The sequence below is a fragment of the Primulina tabacum genome, chromosome 6 (genome assembly GCF_025594145.1).
Source record: "Primulina tabacum isolate GXHZ01 chromosome 6, ASM2559414v2, whole genome shotgun sequence".
NCBI classification, from domain to species: domain Eukaryota; kingdom Viridiplantae; phylum Streptophyta; class Magnoliopsida; order Lamiales; family Gesneriaceae; genus Primulina; species Primulina tabacum.
The window spans coordinates 23329728-23345886 of NC_134555.1; positions in this window are offsets into that span (position 1 = coordinate 23329728).

A 16159-nucleotide genomic window follows, 5' to 3' on the forward strand; every position below is an offset into this window, starting at 1 on the left:
TTTAAGAACTGTGTTAGAAATTTTGAGGGCTGAGAAATTATATGCTAAACTGTCAAAATGCGTGTTTTGGTTGAGACAAGTTGTATTTCTGGGGCATATTATATCCGGAGATGATATATCAGTTGATCCCAGTAAGATTGAGGCAGTGATTTCTTGGCCGAGACCAACTTCAGTACCCGAGATTCGTAGTTTCATGGGTTTGGCAGGATATTATCGACGATTTATTAAATATTTTTCCAGTATTGCCAAGCCGATTACACAGTTGACTCAGAAAAATGCTCCATTTGTTTGGTCTGAAGAATGTGAAACCAGTTTTCTTGAATTAAAGAAAAGACTGACCAGTGCACCGATACTGACTATCCCATCAGGTACTGGTGATTTTGTTGTTTATTGTGATGCATCTCATCGAGGATTGGGTTGCATTCTGATGCAGCGAGGACATGTGATTGCTTATGCCTCAAGACAGCTGAAACCACATGAGACTCGTTACCCAATTCATGATCTTGAATTGGCGGCCATTTTCTTCGGTTTGAAGATATGGCGACATTATCTATATGGTGAGAAGTTCGAGATCTATTCTGATCACAAGAGTCTGAAATATCTATTTTCACAGTCAGAATTGAATATGAGACAGCGAAGATGGCTTGATCTGCTTAAAGATTTTGATTGTGAAATCAAGTACTATCCGGGGAAGTCGAATGCAGCAGCAAATGCACTGAGTCGAAAGTTATGTTCTTTATCCTTATCGACGATCGGTGTTTCGAATTTGATAAAAGATTGTTGTTTGTCCGGATTAGTATTTGAGACAGATTATAGACCGCTGAGATTATATGCTGTTCAAGTTGAAGCAGAACTGATTTTGAGAATTAAAGCGGCGCAGAAAGTTGATCAGAATATTCAAAATTCGATATCGATGGTTAGAGCGGGGCATCGATCTGAGTATCAGGTACTGGATAGTGTACTGTATGTGAATGATCGTCTGGTTGTGCCGAATGTTTCAGAGTTAAAACGAAAGATTTTGTCAGAAGCACACAACAGTCGATTCAGTATTCATCCTGGTGGCAGAGAGATGTATAATGATTTGAAAAGACAGTTTTGGTGGAAACAGATGAAAACTGATATTGCTGAGTTTGTATCCAAATGTCTGAATTGCCAGCAGGTGAAAGCAGAAAGAAAGAAACCAGGAGGACTGTTACAGAGTCTAGCTATTCCTGAATGGAAGTGGGATTACATTTCCATGGATTTTGTAACGAAGCTACCAAGATCCTCCCGAGGTTGTGATGCGATTTGGGTCGTGATTGACAGATTGACCAAATCCGCATGTTTTATTACGTACAAGATGACGTACCGACCTGACCAGATGGCAGAAATTTATGTCCGAGAGGTGGTCAGATTACACGGAGTGCCGAAGTCGATTGTATCAGACCGTGATCCTCGGTTTACTTCACACTTCTGTCAGCGTTTACAGCAGGCTCTAGGTACGAAATTGAATCTGAGTACCGCATATCATCCACAGACCGACGGACAGTCAGAGCGGACTATCCAGACATTGGAGGATATGCTGAGAGCGATAGTGCTTGATTTTAGCACTAGTTGGCAAGATGCATTGCCTCTTTGTGAGTTCTCGTACAACAACAGCTATCAGACGAGTATTGAGATGGCTCCTTTCGAAGCGTTGTACGGTAAGAAATGTAGATCCCCTCTGTTTTGGGATGATATCTCTGAGGTTCCTGAGATTGGACCTGATATGATCAGAGATATGACTGAAAAAGTGAAGCTAATTCAGAAGAGAATGAAGGCAGCCCAGGGTAGACAAGCCAAATATGCCAATGTTCGACGTAGACCGTTGGTATTTGAGGCAGGAGACCGAGTATTCTTGAAGATTTCACCTTTTCGAGGAGTTGTCAGATTTGGCAAAAAAGGAAAATTGTCTCCACGATATATTGGGCCATATGAGATTCTTGAAAAGATAGGAGATCGTGCCTATCGATTAGCCCTACCGCCTTCATTATCAGGGATACATAACGTCTTCCATGTATCTTTGCTGCGGAAGTATCTCCCCGATGAATCTCATATTATGCAGCCAGACGAGAACGAGCTGGATGAGACATTGAGTTATGTCGAGAAACCGATTCGGATTACGATCATAAAGAAAAACAGCTCAGAACAAAGACACTTCCGCATGTAAAAGTTCAATGGACTCGTCATGACATTGAAGAAGCTACTTGGGAGACTGAATCAGACATGAGACAGGAATTCCCAGCATTGTTTCACTGATGTAAGTTTCTATTCTGTTTCTATTACATTCCTTCTTATTGATATGATTGATTGCCTGTGATTTCGGGGACGAAATCATATCTTAGGAGGGGAGAAATGTAATGCCCGAGAATTTAATTCTAGTAATCTGTAATTATTGATTTATAATTTGATATGATTATGAGAGGATTAATCGGGACATGATTTGATTCAGCATGAAAAGATGTAAGTGCGAGGACAGTGCCTTTCGCGCACATGCGCGACATGAGATGCGCACATGCGCGAAACGGGCAGAGGGTCTCGCGCATATGCGCGGTGGGTGTGCGCGCATATGCGCGAGCTGTGCGAGGATTTAAAGTCAACTCTAGAGAAGTGGGCGCACATGCGCGACGGGGAGCGCACACATGCGCGAGATGTCCAGAGAACCTCGCGCATATGCGCGACGTGTATCCGCGCACATGCGCGAGGGTACCCGAGAGTTTGGTAAAATGAACAAAGGCCTCGCGCATATGCGCCGAGTAAGGGCGCGCCTATGCGCGAGGTGCTTTGAAGAGGACGCGCCGAGACATATGGTCCCGCGCATATGCGCCGAGTGATGTCGCGCATATGCGCGAGACGTGTTTTGCAAAGAATGAGCCACCTAGTCGAAATCATGCAATATATATAACCTTCTTGCCCAAATCTTCAGAATGAAAAATGAGAGCTTCGAAGAAGATTTCCAATTCATGATTTTAGAATTCAGTTTGTGAGAAATCCGTCCGTCCGAATTAGAATCAAACTTCAGTACTGTGTTCCTATCGACGCAGGCTACAACTGGACATTGATATTGACAGGCTGTGAATCCGAGACTTCGACAGAGTCAGATAGACAGAAAGAAAGGTATAAATAAATGTTGATTCGGGATTGCACAACTCTAGTTAACTTTAACTTAAGTCTCCCAAAATCACGTACTGAATGATTATTGCATTTGATATTTGCAATGCTTGATATTGATATGCTTATTCTATTGATTATAGCAAAGCATGAGTCAGAATTGGGCAGACCTGCCTAGTCTTTGGTAGAACCGCCATGGAAGAACCGCCAAGTCACTGGACTTTTGGATATATATCGATAGACTGAGGAGAAGACCGACTCATATTGCAGATCTTTGATATAGACAGCCAAAGTCTGGGACTAAGAACATACCACCATCTAGCTGGGGTAAAGTAGATGGGAGAACGTTGCGTTCTTATTCAGATCGAGATCCCTAGATTAGATTGAGTCGAGTCAGAATCTAGGAGTCACAGAGGATGATTCAGATTTGGTATTGATACATGTTGTTCAGATTTGATACATGTTATTGATATGTGTTTCATGCTTTTATATATGCTTTTATATGACTGCATGTTTACATTGTTTATACTGGGATATTTATCTCACCGGAGTTATCTTGCTGTTGTCGTGTTTGTATGTGCATGGCAACAGGTGGGACAGGTTCAGGGTCGAGGAGATGAAGGAAGATTGTGATTAGAGTGGAGACTACGGACTTGATTAAAGATACGGTTTAGACACTTGACATTAAGATGTTAAACCTTAGTTGAATGATTGTATGTAGTACAAAACTTGTACCTTTATACTGATATGTATATTAGATTGAATTCCATTACGTTCCGCATTTCATATTGTATTTAAAAAAAATAATTTAGACCATGTTTATTATTAGTGATTAAATTTCCCAAATGATGATTAAGATTATGATTAGCGTCCGGGTCCCCACAACAGGTGTGCGTGTTTGATAACTGAACAAGGAATGCACCACGAAGGTATTCTCACACACTGAGAAAAGTAAACCTCTAAACTAAGCTGTTATGACTTGAGTATTCCCTCTGGCTAAATTGATTATAGAAAGCTGATATGCAATATGCGTGCCCTTTCTCTGTATCTTTACACACTTATTCTTTTTCTTGATTTTTATTGGTCTTCACTGATCTTTGATTTATAGGCGGGAAACTGATCGTACAGTGAGACTCAATAATTGATTCTGTTGCAGCTTGAATGTTTTCCTTGAGATTCGTGTCTCGACTTTTCCCAAATCTTTGCTGGAACATTTTGTTTTTAAGCTTTTCTGAAATGTCCATTATTGTACCTTTGATCGTACATATGCTTTTGTATCTTTGTGCGTAACTGGAATCCAGTTAGGTAAGCTTGTCTTGAACTGCAACTGATAGAATCCTAACTGATCATCTGAACTGATCTTCAGTTGGGTTGGTGAAATCAGTTGAGTCGTCAGTTGAACTGATTTCACTCTTTCAGTTGAACTGGTCAGGTAGGTTATTCATCAGTTGAACACTTCATCAGCTGGCCGGGCTTCTGAAGGTATTCTGCTGAACCATCTATCAGTTGGACAATCAGTTGAACTGTTCTTTGATATATTAGTTGAGTTGATTCAGTTTGGCCGGTCATTTGGTGTTATCAGTTTGCATCTTGATAGCTTCAGTTTTGGCTCGATAATTGATCAGTTCTAACTTCCTATGCACTAAGGTAAATCATTAGAAACAAAATAACAAGTTTTGTTATCATCAAAATCAAGATTGCGAACATGAAATGTTCCAAAAAATGTAATAGCTTTTTGGTTGAAAAAGAAACTCACAAAATAAATCAATAATGATAAAATCTACTTAACATCGTGTGAGGATCCGGATTTTTGAAGGAAATCACATAAGCAATAAAACTCGATTTTTAAGCTCAAAACTAGTAATTAAAGAAACTCAATTGTAGAATTAAACTTTTAGCTAAAATAGCTTGAGAGATTAGCTCACAATAAAATCTATGCGATGTAAAACCGTAATAATCGAAGCTCAAAGAAACCCTTAGCTCATGAACTCAAGAATTTTAACTCAAAGAAGCTCCCTTTTCATGTCCTAAATAAACCAAAAACATAGCCAAGTGATGAGCTATATCATTGGAAAAACTGATGTGTAAGAAATGACTTTTGAGTTAACTGAATTATGCCCTTAGTATGGATAGAGTGTTGATTACATTGATGGCATTTCTTGAGCCCCAAATGGTTGACCAAAATGGTAGTGGAAAAGCCATCCGTTTACTGCAAATAGAAATCATATGTTGAAGAAAAATGTTTTAAAATCCCTCTCAAAAGCCCTCCAAAAATTGTGCCAAGTTGATGCCCAAATTTGTGCACAATTGCTATCTTAGTGATAATATAAATTTAAACAGCATAAAACTCATGTACAAGGTGCCAAAGTTGTTGTCCAAGTTTTCGCTCAGTTTTTGTCCATGTTCGGTCATAAATCACTCGAGTTCGACCCAAGAAAATAAACGACATTGCAAGCTATATAAACATGCCTAATTGTTTAGTATTTAACCAAGTTGGTGCAGAATTTCGAAGTATTTTGCTGCATGTTTTACATTCAGAGGCTGTCAAAGCATTGTTCTAAGATCAAGTATTGTCCGAAAAGCAACTGAATTGCAACCTTGAATCCTCCAAGTGTTCGACCCTTTTGTGCAGCAAATTAGTGTTAATAATTGTTGTGCATATAACAACTAATAACTGTCCAAATTCATGTTTAGGTGTTGTCCATAATCGATTCCAAGCATTGTCCATGTTCGGCCAAAACTTGTCAAAACTCGAGCAAGTTCGAACACCGTTTGAGTTAAGTGTAAGTGGAATTATATATGTTTTAAAGCTTATGTATGTGTTAAAAATCGATCCTATAATGTATGTTTTGATTTGAATCATTTGCTTCGCAATTGCTTCTTTTGCTAAGTTTAGTTCCAATCCGATTCGTTTCGTCCGTTTCATTTCTGTTAGATCTGTCTGTTTCTTTCCAATGGGATAAGTTTTCTTGATATGATTCTAATGAAGGCGCATCGGGAAATGATGTCACGAAAAAGGTCCTAGAGGGAGCCCGGATGCGAGAAAAGACCCAGAGAGAGCCCATTTACAGGATAAGGCCATAGAGGGAGAACGAGATCAAGGATAACTCATGGTCATTATTATAACATCAATTTTCAGTAACTGATTATGATTTGATAAGAATTTGTTCAGTTAAGATTTTGTTCTATTTGATATGTTCTGATTGTCTGAAGTTTGTCTGTTCCATTTTGTCTTCTGCTTTGAAAAATGGTAACTTTAAAAATATGTATATGTATAATATTTTAGTCTGGTATTCGATCGGCACCCACTTGCTGATCGTTTCCAAAAACGGTCGTCCCTTTACTTTCCTCCCAAATAATAATGAAGAAGAAGTGGAAGAGACGGAACAAAATAAATTTTGGGGCTGGTAAAGAAATCCAGAGTTATAAACACCAAGTCCCTGATTTCATGATTATATTTTATTCGTTTCCACATTTCACACTTTTTTTTTCGCAAGAACAACTTCTGCATTATTCTTATTTTATATATTGAAAGTCAAAGTTCTTTTATGAATTAGACTGATTTTTGGCTATTTTCTACGAGGCTTATTGTTTTCAATAAAATTATTAAGTAATTCCATATGTCACTGACGTTGTCTCGAAGCGTGACATTTATGTGGTATCAGAGCCGCAAGGTTCATAATTCGGATGGGAGTTAAAATTTTAGCGAAAGCCTAATGTCTAAATTCCAACAAATCAAACTCATCTTCCATCGTTTATATTTCCAAATTCGATCAATTCCCAATTGTGTTATATTTGAATGACTTATATTTTCGCATAGAAATATCAAACTCCATCTATTCAATTATTTCACACTCTTAATCTATGCAAAAATTTCTTAACTTGTTATTTTTTGGAAAATCCCACGAAATTCAAATATTTTACCAATGTAGTAACTTTGATTTTTGCTATTATTCTGAGCTTTTCATCTGACTTGTCTATAAGATGGTTGCCCTTATACACGTGCTCAAGTCGCTCTTCGCATGCGTCAACTCATCATTGACAACCAAACAGGAGAGATTGAAACATTAATGGCCCAACTCACTAAAGAGAAACAAAAGAAACAAGAACTCATGAAAATTAAGGACCTATTTTAAACTGATATACAACGTCTCACCCATTACTTTGATCAAGGAGAGAGCCAACTCGCCCTAACCCCACGTAACTCATCTCACTGAACTCAAGTTTCGAGGATGAAACATTCAATAACGAGAGTGGGATGTGAGCACCCAGATTTTTGAAACAAATAACGTAAGCAATAATACTCGATGTTTAAGCTCAAAAATTATTAAACAAAGAAACTCAACTATAAACTTAAACATTCAGCTCAAAAAGCTCAAGGTATTAGTTCTTAAGAAATCTATGCGATGTGGAACCACAATTGTAAGGTGTAAAAATTCGAATGACGTAAGCTGACTGCATGCAAATCTAGGGTTTTACTAAAATGCTTATTTATTGATTTTTAAATTCATGTTTATGACAGGAATATGTGCTTTTATTTCATGAATTACTAGATTGCATTTAATTAGGCTTTTAGCAGTATTTAATGCTTGAACGGGGAAGGATACGGGGGACAGTTCAAGGCAAATTTTTTTATTAAATATTATCTTTAATTATTTAATATATGATGTATTTATTAGGAATTTTTGAAAATGAGCCTTCTAAGATATTTTATACGTTGAGCCATATTTTAAACAAATATTCAATTTTTATCAAAGCAGAGAACTTTTTGAGGGTTCGAGTAATATTTTTAAAAGCGTAATTAAACAAAATATTTTACGTGCTCGTTTTTGGGCCTGATGGCCCTGTTTTAGTAGGAGTTTTTGGCTAGATCACTAACCTCTTTTATATTAAAACTTGGCCCATTCTTTTAATTTGTTTTCATTATTTTCTTTACCCTAACCCTAGATTCATCCCACCTCCACTGGCTACCCCTCCTCTCTCAAAAAATACCAGCAGCTTTGGCACTCATTTTTTGTAAGAAAATTTTGTAGAAAAGTTGCCCTGTCCTCCGATGTTCGTCTCTCGCAACGTTGGTCATCGTTTTGCATATGTTTCGCGTTTAGACACGTCCGATTACCTTCTTTTCTCATCGATCACATCATATAACGTGTTTAGAAATGTATTTGCATGTTATATTGGGGATATAGTGTTATGCATCAGTTTTACTTGAATTCTACACAAAAAATACGCATTTTTCTTTTCATGATTCTCACGTTTATTGACTTATATTTAAGGCGCAGGCACGACTCAAGATTTAAGAGTGATATGATAGTGGATATATAGGAGCTTACATGCTGCACTTGAGATCGATGCAAGTTTAAGGGATAATCAATCGATTCCCATGTTCGTGGCTCGGTTTTGGAGAGTTCGGGTGGTTCATGTGTATTCGAGAGCATGGGGTTGAAGGTCATGGCTAGGGCAGTGCAGAAAGGTTTGGTTGTGGTCTAGGATAGGTTTGCTTGAGCTTGGTCTGAGCCGGGTGAGCGTAGGATGGCTTGGCATTGAGGTGGAAAATTGGGGGTTTTCCCTACTGGATTAGTGCCGTAGTGCTGTCCTTTTAGTGCCGCAACGCTTGAGCTTCGGCTCTTCTAGCGCCGCCGCGCTGATGCATGGCGCCTAGGCACTTACAAGCGCCGCAGTACTGCCCATCCATTGCCTAGGCGCTAGTCCTACACTTAAGTGTTTTTGAAACATATACTACTTAAATGCCACAAGAAATTTTGTTTTTATGTTTTTTCTAAAGCTTAATTTCAAAAATTAAACTTATGCATGCATGCAATACTGTTGATGATTTTTCATTCAAAAATAGTTGTATTCCAATGACCGAAAAAAAATACCGCAGTTTAAAAATATTAACGAGTAGACAACACTAGTCATACGTTAAAAAAAAAAAGAAGCAAGTAAAAATCATCACAACCATCAACATGTCAAAACAAAAGCGTATAAAATAATCAAGTCCATTCCTATAAAAAATCATGATGTGCGGAAAATATATAGTCCTTGGGTTCACGTGCGCACATCCAGCCTCGCCTACTCAGACTTCGGAACCTCCATCCTCCTCATGAACATGCTCACCTGCATCATTCGCGCCTAGTGAGTCTAAAGACTCAAAAGCCCTGTAATGTTATAACAAATACATATACCTAGCAATCAACAATGAAAAGTAAAGTAATAAAAATACGTTTCATGATCTTAAAAGCGTAAACTTAACCCTATCGAAAAAGCATAACGTGTCAAAACATCTCATAATATCATCATATATTTGTTCATTTTCTTTAATCGATTTCATTTTGTTAGTTGTGACTTTCGTATCAGCTCAATTCGATGGATCTTTCTACATATAACCGTGGTATCCGGCCACGGGGACATCAGCTGCAATATTACCCATCCACTGAGCTTTGGCCTTACAGCTCATCGTATACATATATCGTTTGTCACAACCAACTTCCATCCTTTAAAAATATCATCATTTTCATCATTTAACAAAATCATGCACATACATAGTTTTTCCTTAAAATCAAGCATGCAACGTATTCTTCATAATTTCAAAAAAAATCATAAACGTGATTGAATAAACATTTAAAAACATGACAACTCGTGCTCAAGGCACTGACAGGACTTCAAACTCGACCCAAGTGTAAAATGACTATTTTGCTCCTAAAAACTCTACTTGACCATTTTATCTCTAGACCTCAAATTTTTGACACGAAGTCAAACAAACACCTTAAAAAAATTCAAAACATAATTATAATCGTTTCTTAGACATAAAATCGACCGTGTTTCAAACATATATGATTTGTTTTAAAACTTGGACCGGGGTCCTGGTTTTAACCCGAATCAACGTGTAACTTAACCAAATTTTTTCCAACTCAAACCATGACTCGAACCTACTTGACCAACCTCTAAACCACTTATTCAAGACAAATTACATTCCACGAAACACGCCTGGATGCTGCTGGAAAAATCCCAGTGCGTTGAAACCTACAACCCTAATGCTTTACACCTTCAAACATTCGACCCTAGGCCCTACCAACTCAAACCAGCCTTAATCCAACCGTTTCTAGCCCACCTTAAGACCTTCCTTGTGGGGACCCGGACGCTAATTCATTTCTTAATCATCTTTGAGAATAATTAGATCAATTAATAAACAGAGTTTAAATATTTTTTTTAAATACAAATGCGGAAACGTAATGTAATCAATCTGATATACATCTCAAAAGTAAAGTACATGTCTTGTACTCAATACATTAAAATCAAACTAGGGTTCAACTACTATATATCAAGTGCTGAAGCCTATCTACTTCTGATCCGGATCTCCACGCTAACTTGTCCTCTCTCATCCTCTTCTTGACCCTTATTCTATCCCACCTGTTGTCATGCACACATACAAACACAATAGTAGCCGGATAACTCCGGTGAGAAATACATTCCCCGTATAAATCATGTATACATGCAATCATATAAACAGATATAAAAGCATGAAGCAAATATCAATAACACGTATCAAATCTGAAAGACATGAATCAATGTAAAACAGTAAATCAACTCTGACTCATAATCTCTGACTCGACTCTTTCCTAATTAGGGATCCCAATCTGAATAAGAACGTAACAATCTCTCACTTACTCTCCCGATCGCGGTGACGGTATGTTTTTATTTACGGAATTTGGTCCAGACCATATCGAATCTCGGAGATAAAAGTCAATCCACTCCTAAGCGACATCGATATGACCAAACGTCTGGTGTCTTGGCACCTCTGCCAAAGACTTGGCATCTCCGCCAAATATCAAGCACATCAGCCCAAGGACTAGGCACATCCGCCCATGACTACTCACATAACATATGCTTAACTATAAATCAATAGAATAAGCATATGAATCTCAAACATTGCAACATATCGAGGCAATGACAATTAAGTATGTGATTTTGGGAAACTCAAGTTAAATCAAACTCGAGTTGTGCAATCCCGGATCAACATTAATTTATACCTTTCTGTCGAAGCACAAACACTTGACAACTCTGATCTTTCTTCTACTGATTCTGATTCAAATATGGAATAATAATTCAAGAAGCATAATATCATCATACCACTCGAATCAATACTGGATATAATCAGAACTCAATCAAATTATGTTTTCAATGGCATAACTGCAGAATTACTGTATACTCAGCAATACAGTATCAATCAGATATCAATCCCAACAACTCATAACAAATCAACAATACAATTCTGATATCAAATCTCAACCAAATCCATTCTGAAAATCATAACAATTTAACACGATATCTGTTCTTCAATCCGATTTCGATTAGACGATGTCTACTATGTCAAGAACACCATATATGAATCATGTCTGATTCCTTCAATATAATATTTTCGAATCATAACAAAATGTAGTAAAACATACATCCAGTTGAAGGTCTTACCGATAGGAACACAGTATCGAAGTCGGATTGAAATTCTGACGGGCGGATTTTGCATAAATCACAAATTCCTTGTTTGAAGAACTTGACTTTTCTCCAGGACTTCTCTCGGTTCTTTCCTTAGAAACTGAGTGAAGGAATGAAGTTTTTAACATCTATCTTGCATGTCCAAGCCATGTGGCTCAATGTTTGTACTGCACGTCTCGCGCATATGCGCGACCTCCTTGGGCGCATATGCGCGAGACACTATGTCTCGGCGCGTATCTTCACGGCAACTCGCGCATATGCGCGCCCTCACCCGGCGCATATGCTTGAGGTTCTTTGCAACTCTCTGCCATACTCGCGCATATGCACCGGTCCATGACGCGCATATGCGCGAGGTTCTTTGCAACTCTCTGCCATACTCGCGCATATGCACCGGTCCATGTCGCGCATATGCGCGAGGTTCTCTGCCTACCTCGCGCATATGCGCCCGGCTAGCGCGCATATGCGCATGGTGCTCAGTCCTCGCACATAACATTTCTTCTCCGGTCTTCTCCGGTTCGATCCTTTCTGTCTATAATCGCATCTCAATTATCAACAAATCCTTTCAGATTACAATAATCAAAATCTCGGGCATTACATTTCTGTGACGCCCCAGGAGGTCACCCATCACAAAATTACCCCAAGTCAAGCACGCTTAACTTTGGAGTTCTTATGTGATGAGCTACCGAAAAGAAGATGCACCTTCTTGATATGAGTAGTACCAATCAAATCTTTTAAGATCTCTTCAACTGTACAGTCCATTACATTGAACAGTCTCGGAATCCCTCTCTTTCCCGTGTGGGTCGGTTCATTCATGTTCTCCTCCACCTAGAAGCCTGCCAGGAGCTGCTCATTGTCCGTGCAACTGATGGCACCGGCGATTACCCCCCGCCCTCTTCGGCCCCGGGCCTCACATGCCCACCAGCTTCCGCTTTGTTCATCCCCGAACCACACCGTACTAAGAGAGGTCGGCTCTGATACCAGCTATAAAGGCCCGAAAATACGTAATTGAAAATTTGCGGAAAATTTAAAATTTTCTTTTTAAATAATTAAAATGTCTCATTTCACAAATAAACTGATAAATAACGTGTAATATTCAAAATGGCAGTGGAAGAAATTTAATATTTGCAAAATAACCATTTAAAAGTAATCCAACGACATATAAAAATATTTGATCATAAAATAATAAATGTTGAAAAATGAAGTCCTCGGGTTCCACTACTGCCGACCCAAGCTAGCTCACTAGTCCCCGCCCTCAGTCCCGACCTCATCAGTACCTACAAAAATCAAGTCTAGTGAGTCTAAAGACTCAGCATGCATATATCATAAATAGCAAGAAAATAGATAGTAAAATCGCATGCAGGAGGAAATATCATATCCTGAGGTGTAACGTAAAATATCGTGTCATGATTAATTATAGTACATGCATGACTGAATTTAAAATATCATAAGTCAAAATGTTTGCTCCTTGGAGCCCTGAAATGAAATAACTTGCAATAATTTTATGGTGAGATTATGGTCTACGCAAGTGGTCCCTGAACTGAACTGAACTGAACTGACCGGTAACTAACGACCGGGACCGGTAACTGACGACCGGGTGAAATAATAATCGTCTGATCAGACTAATGCCACAGTATATTGGGTGGTACAACTGAACTGACTGGTAAGTGACGATCGGGTGAAGTAATAATCCCATGATAGTAAAGTGACCACAAGCAATATCGCATAAATCTCAAAATGAATATTTTGTACGTAATATAATTAAATAACATAATTAAATATCCTATAATAATTATACTGATTGGGTTGGATCACTCCCAGGCTCACTGCGACTTAAATCTAACATAAAAATATGCAATTGATTTATTTGACCAAACTATGCAATTAAATCCGAAAACGCGACAATTACGCCCAACGACTTCGTATTTAATCATGACTACATACCAACCCGAACCAACACTGAACCATCATATAGTCATGATTAAAATACGCCTAGAATGATGAAATAATGCTCCTAAATTTACAGTACTCGAAATTTAGTGAATAAAGGCCAAAAACGTGAAACGCTCTTTCGAGAGTCATTTTGGCACATTGCACCGTAAATTCTCGTACGACCTCTAAAATGATCCGAATCACAAACTGCCAAAAACATGACCTTTCCAACATGATGAGGCAAGGCCATAGGCTAAAAGCCAACCAAGAACTCGGAACACACCTATGAACCACAGCACACTTGCTGTCAAAATTTACAGCAGCATGCTTGCATTTCCTTTGCGTCGTTTGCGAGGCTACTGGCCATTGGGACTTGAACCACCGAGCAGAACCTCTTACCAACATCCTAAGGAATGATTCGAACCATGGCTAAGGGCCCTAGGCCAACCACAATTCGAACCAAACCCAGAAACTATCGAAAAGTCCCACCCGAGAGCAATTCTGTGCGCGTGGGGTGTTGCTACGCTTCTTGCTGTCATGGACCATTCCAGTTGCCATTTGGTTGACCATGGCACAATCTAGACATCAAGGGGTATAGTATGAACCGTGGCTATGGGCCACAGGCCAACCAAGATTCACACCACACCACTAAACTCAAAAGTTACACCACCAGAATTCGAAAGTGGCGAAGGGGCTGTGGGTTGTTCTTGTGTTTTGATTTAAAAACCGATTCACCATGGACCAAGCCTCCAAAAGGACGACTTAGTCACGTCGTAGACATGATAGGGAAGTGTTCTAACCATGGCTATAGAACCTTAGGGCAGCCAAGATCAGAAACTCTCCTTGACAGCAAAACAGAAGATTTTTCGAAACTCAAATGGCATGAATGAAGAGTTGCTGTCATTTTTGGTTTCTAGCATGCATGGGGCTTGTTTGAATGGACCAACATGGTCTTGACACACCTTAGTATGTGTTTATACGCACCCTTGGAAGCCTGGAATCGAACAAAACCTGAAACCATCGAAACAAAGCAAAGGCGTGAAGTGTTCAAGAAGGCAAGAAAATTTTGTACATGGTTCGAAAGTTGCTGTCGTGCATTTCAATTTTCATGGTTAATGATCGTGCACAATGGATGTTAAAATCAGTATATGGCTTGATTGAGGAGTAAATAAAAACATATACATGCCTGGATATTTTTGTTTTGAAGAAAACAAAAAGAAATACACGATGCGGCGTGGAGGAGACGGAGCGCTTTTCCTTCTTGTTTGCTACTCGGTTTGTTCTCCTATTTTCTCACGGTTTTCTCACGATTTTTCCTCTCTGAAATGCTCTGAATTTCTCTCAAATTTTCGGTGGTGGTGATGGGGAGGAAGGCTAGGAAAATATATGGGAAGATTGCAAAATAAAGGGAGGAGAATAATCTTTCTATCCTAGTTTATTTGTTAGATAGGAACCAAGATTGATATCAAAGATTTTTGGGGTATATTAGAGGATGCATATGGTCGAATTTATGGTCTAGGAGCAAGGGAAGATATTGCTTAAATAAATTATTTGTTGGTGATTTAAAAGTTGAGAGAATAATTACCTAGAAAAAGATTAAGGGAAAGATAGTAAAGAATGAGTTGTAAATCCAAAATTAAATTTTGAAATAGAGGGGTGGCCGATTTTCTTCCTTCAAAAACAAGGGAGAATTTTGCTTAAATCATTATTATTGAAGATTTAGTGTGATATAATTATCTCTCAAGAAAAAGAATAAGGAGAGAATCAAAATTGAGTTGTAAATCAAAAGACTAAATCTTTAAAGCAATAATAAGGGTTGACCGATTTTAATTAATTAAAATAGGGTAGGGAATTGTTTATTTACTAATTATTGGAGAATTAAAAGTGAGGGACTTATATCCTAAAATGAATAAGGAAGGAAATCAATTAAATTGTGAGTTGACAACTTTTAAATCCTAAAAATTGAGAGGGCCGAAATTCTTAAGTAAAATAAAGGGAAAATATTTCTTAATTATTGAATTTTTTTAAATCTCTAGTGTTTTATCTACCTATTAAATATTTTAGGGAATTAAGGAATTAATTATTGACCTTTATTTACTACTTATCTCAACTTATTTAGATAATTCCTTAAACCTTCTTTTACATTAAATCAACTAATTATTTATCTTAAATAAATTCTAGGAATATTTCTAAGTATTAAAATTTATCTCTTTACTCCAACTCCAATCCGGCCTCACTTAACTAACTGAAAAGGTAACATTTAAACTACTGAATAAAATAAATAAATTTAAAGAAGAGAATTTAAATACTAATGCAATAAAAATCATTTTAATTTAAATACTAGAATTATGCATGGTTTATACGTAGTCTAATTTACGGCTGTACCTAAGACGAGTCTTTCCAGCGTGCTTATGTCCTCACTCACACGCACCCTAGAAAACTTCCCAGGAGGTCACCCATCCCAAAATTGCCCAAGTCAAGCACGCTTAACTTTGGAGTTCTTATGAGATTAGGTACCAAAAAGGAGATGCACCTTCGTGATATGAGTAGTACCAATCAAATCTTTTAAGATCTCTTCAACTGTACAGTCCATTACATTGAACAGTCC